Raw genomic sequence first — 4559 nt, forward strand, 5'->3', positions numbered from 1 at the left:
CTTGGGAGGTTGAGGCAGGAGAATAGCTTGAACCAGAGAGGCGGAGGTTGCAGTGAGCCAAGATCGCGCCATTGCACTCCATCCTGGGCAACAAGAGCGAAACTCTGCCTCAAAAAAAGAAAAAAAAAATCTGTCTGAACCTCAGATTAACACTGTTAACTCACAGTCTGGCTGTGAAGGTTCAGTGAAGTAGTGTGTGTGAAAGGCCACCAGGTGGAGTCTCTTTGAGGGCAAAGTTTGTGTTGTGCTCATCTTTGTATCCTTATCAGACACTAGCTAGCATATAACCACAAATACTTTTACGGCACCTACTCTGTGCCAGTATTTTCCACATTGTAAGCATTTAACATGTTTTGTTTCGTTTTTGAGACAGAGTCTCACTCTGTTGCCCAGGCTGGGCATGATCTTGGCTCACTGCAACCTCTGCCTCCTGGGTTCAAGCGATTCTTGTGCCTCAGCCTCCCTAACAGCTGGGGTTACAAGCATGCACCACCACACCTGGCTAATTTTTGTATTTTTAGTAGAGGTGGGGTTTCACCATGTTGGCCAGGCTGGTCTCCAACTCCTGACCTCAAGTGATCTGCCCGCCTCAGCCTCCCAAAGTGCTGGGATTACAGGCGTGAGCCACCACACTTGGCCTATTATGTACTTTAAAGTATTTGTTTTATGTATTAACTCATTTAAATCTCAGAACAATGCTGTATTAATTATTTCCCCTCTTTGCAGATGAAGAAAGGCTCAGAGAGATTAAGTAATTTTCCATGGTCACCCAGATAGGAAATAGTAGAGTCAAAATTTGAACTCAGGCTCTTTCAGAGTCTAGGGTCCCATTTACACTATATTCTACATACTAGGGGCTCAGTATTTGTTAAACGGATGAATGGTGCCCACTAGCAGTTCAATTAATGTTTATTGGGAAAATGGGACATAGTAGTTGAATAACAATTTTTTTTTCTTAAGAAGAAATATTATATTTTATATTGTGCTTTTTTTTTCTGTTTGGAAACAAAGAGATTTTTCCAAGTTCAACAGATTTCCACCTGGGGGTGATTTTTCCATGGTAAAGAGAGTGGCAGCCAAGGCAGCCACCTGTGGAATTAGGCCTGAATACAGTTACTGTTCTCTCTCAGGTCCAGAGAGTCTCTGAGATGAATAATGTGCCTAGTTTATCTATTTCATCCTCTCCAAAACGGCCTCTAAGAGCACATGCTGGGACTCTGCTAGCTACTAGAACATAATAGTCACACACCCTGACTAGTCCTCAGCCAAAGGTTGGTTGGGAAGACGAGTTTGTCTCCTGCTCTGCATGTCCTGTTTGTTGTTTGCTGTGGTGTTGTCATCAGCATCAGTACTGCTCTGTTCAGCACACTACCACCCCCATCCACCTAGTTAAAAGCCGTGGGCAACAAACAGTCCTAAGGAAGGAACTCTAACAACAAAATCAAACACACAAATAATGAAAATAATAAATCCCACCCCAAGACAGATCATTGACTCACATCTCAGTGGATACGCTCTTTCTCCTAGGACAATTAATAGCAGGGCCTTCCTCAACTTCAAGACACCAAGCTGACTACCCAATGGGAAAGAGTTGGTTTGGGAAGGAAGTCTTCTTCAGAGTGACAAGAGACATCTTAGAAGGAGGCCACCTCCTCTTCTTGCCAAGCCACACATTTAGTTTTTTCAGTGATCCTATCACCTTTCAAGAATGTGGCGTTCTTCCTTTCCTTTCCAAGCCTCCTTTCCCTTCCTCCATACTTCACTCCTCCCTAGTCCCCATCTTCCTGGGGAAGTCACAATTTCCATTATTTGTCTAGAGTTATTATAGTATGCAAAAACCAACCCTAGAATTGGTCTGTGCAGAAATATTGCTTCCAAATCCCTCCACATTCCACAACTCATATACATCATCAATACAAACGAAGCAGGAAGTTTTGTGGTAATTTTGTAGAACAAAGGATCTAGTAAACATTAAACTCTAAACCAGCACTGTTCAATAGAAATACAATGCAAGCCACAAAGCAAGTCACCATATGTAATTTAAAATTTTCTGGTAACCACATTAAAAAGTAGAAGGAAACAAGTGGAATTAACTCTAGTAACATATTTTATTTAATCCAATATATTTAAAAGATCGTTTCAACATGTAGTCAAGATAAAAATAAATAATGAAATATTTTATATATATATATTTTAATAGTACATCTTTGAAATCCAGTTTTACAGTTAAATCTCAATTCAGACTAACCACATTTCAAGTACTCAGTTAACCACATGTGGCTAGTGGCTACCGTATTGGACAGCACACTTCTATACTATTCATATCTTTTCACATATTGTTCTTAATTCTTCTGAACAGTCTAACGTATTTTTGCATGAATCTAACCAGTGTGTTTAATCTCTCTTGGATTCCTTTCCCGTGAATTATTATACTATAAATATATGTCAGTTACATTTATATATTGTGTGCTTGTGTATATTTAAATATATATTAAAATACTTATGTCTATTATTTGTATGGTCCATTTACATAGGCTGCCATTTATAAAATTGATCTAATTATCTTCTGTTGCATTGCTATACTGATTGTCCATTTACCTATTGGGCATCTGGGTAATTTTCTTTCTTTTTTTGGCAGGGGGTGACAGAGTCTTGCTATGTTGCCCAGGCTGGAGTACAATGGCGCAATCTCAGCTCACTGCAACCTCCGCCTCCTGGGTTCAAGCAATTCTCCTGCCTCAGCCTCCTGAGTAACTGGGATTATAGGCGCGCACCACCACGCCTGGCTGATTTTTGTATTTTTAGTAGAGACAGGATTTCACCACGTTGGCCAGGCTGGTCTTGAATGCCTGACCTTGTGATCCACCCACCTCAGCCTCCCAAAGTGCTGGGATTACAGGCATGAGCCACTGTGCCAGGCCAAGCATCTGGGTAGTTTTCCATTGTTCTCTATTATAAGTATTATTGCTATGAATGCCTTTTTCTTTGGAGTTAATTTTTCTCTCTATCTCTCTCTCCTTTCCTCCTTTCCTATTCTACTGTTTCTTTTAGGATTACAGAAAGTGAAGTTGAGAAATCTTCCTTCCTCATTTGGTCCAGGAAGGGAGTTTGTGTCCATACTTTTCCACTATACAAGCCCTACCTAAAAACATCTACATTTTCTGTGACAAATTAAAGTTGGTTACCAAGGCTGGGCCCAAAGTAGTTAATCCATGAATATATAGAGAAAAAACAAAGGATGTCAATGGGGAAGCTTGAAAGTGTTAAGCAAATACCTTCTTTCATAAAGGCTTTTGTAGGAGAAAAGAAAATCCCCCTTCATTTTGAAGTCTAAGGAAGAGGATGTAGTAGCAAAATAGAAAACACTGCATGAATATGGATATAGTTTTCCACACAGCCCCAGTGACTCAAAGATGACAATGAAAAGATGATTATGGCTTCTATTACAAAGGTGATGAGCTGGATGTAATTAGGGATTAAATCTGAAATTCCCAGTACATACCCAGCGACTCATGAACTTGACAAGCTGCCATCGCTCTGAGATCCCTGGAGAAGCAGTGTGGCCACCTTACGGCGGGAGAGGCATCTGGGGGACCTGCCCGTAGCAAGCCACTCATTGGAGTGATAACGAGCAGAGGGTCCTCTATGAGCAGACTGGAGTGGTGGTGTCCGCCCACTTTCCCTTTGTTGTGTGCGCATCAGCTGGCATCCTGGCAGGGTGGTGACTTGTCAGGAAGAAGACAAGTTGCTAGGTAACCAAGGAGGATGAGGGAAGCCCCGTCCGCCTTCCCCAGAGACAGAGTGCAAAGGGGCTCCAAGAAGGATTTGGATATTAAAAAACAAAAACAAGTGCTACCCTAAGGAATAACAGGGGACTTTTTTTTTTTTTTTGAAACAGGCTGGTTGGAAGAGGGAAGAGAATTGCTGTGAGTTAGAAGTGGAAGGGGAGGAAAGCAAAGCCAAGGAAAGTGTATAGCCAGAGAGCAAAAGAGGAAAAAGTATGAAAAAGAGAGGAAGAAGATTGTGGGAAAGAGAGTTTCTTCATCAGCTATGGAAATGGCCCCACTGCAGGATGGTGTACTAGAGTCTCCATTAACTACAGGGAATTCAGGGAGTTAAGATTGTCTGCACAAAAAACATGTTAACGTCGTTCTAAAGGTGTGGTTTCTAGACTGGCCACAATTCATCTGGAAACTTGTTGAAAATGTCATTCTCAAGCCCCATCCCAGGCCTCCTGCTTCAGAAACGTGTTTGTTTGTTTGTTTGTTTGTTTGTTGAGATGGAGTCTTGCTCTGTGGCCCAGGCTGGAGTGCAGTGGTGCGATCTTGGCTCACTGCAACCTCTGCCTCCTGGATTCAAGTGATTCTTCTGCTTAGCCTCCTGAGTAGCTGGGATTACAGGTGTGTGCCACCGTGCCCGGCTAATTTTTGTATTTTTAATTGAGATGGGGTCTCACCATGTTGGCCAGACTGCTTTCAAACTCCTGACCTCAAGTGATCCGCCTGCCTTGGCCTCCCAGAGTGCTGGGATTACAGGTGTGAACCACTGTGTCCAGCCTC

The 4559-nt window shown here is 42.2% G+C and overlaps 1 long non-coding RNA gene across 1 annotated transcript in view; it reads right to left on the reverse strand.

The window, feature by feature from the left end:
- LOC105513713 overlaps positions 1-3634 on the reverse strand; it is a 5934-nt gene extending 2300 nt beyond the window's left edge. Inside the window, exon 1 of the long non-coding RNA XR_001002078.1 lies at positions 3503-3634. This is a non-coding gene — a long non-coding RNA (uncharacterized LOC105513713). The remainder of the gene's footprint in view (positions 1-3502) is intronic.
- Positions 3635-4559: the final 925 nt, after the last annotated feature.

The sequence above is a fragment of the Colobus angolensis genome, unplaced genomic scaffold (genome assembly GCF_000951035.1).
Source record: "Colobus angolensis palliatus isolate OR3802 unplaced genomic scaffold, Cang.pa_1.0 Scaffold235, whole genome shotgun sequence".
Taxonomy (NCBI): domain Eukaryota; kingdom Metazoa; phylum Chordata; class Mammalia; order Primates; family Cercopithecidae; genus Colobus; species Colobus angolensis.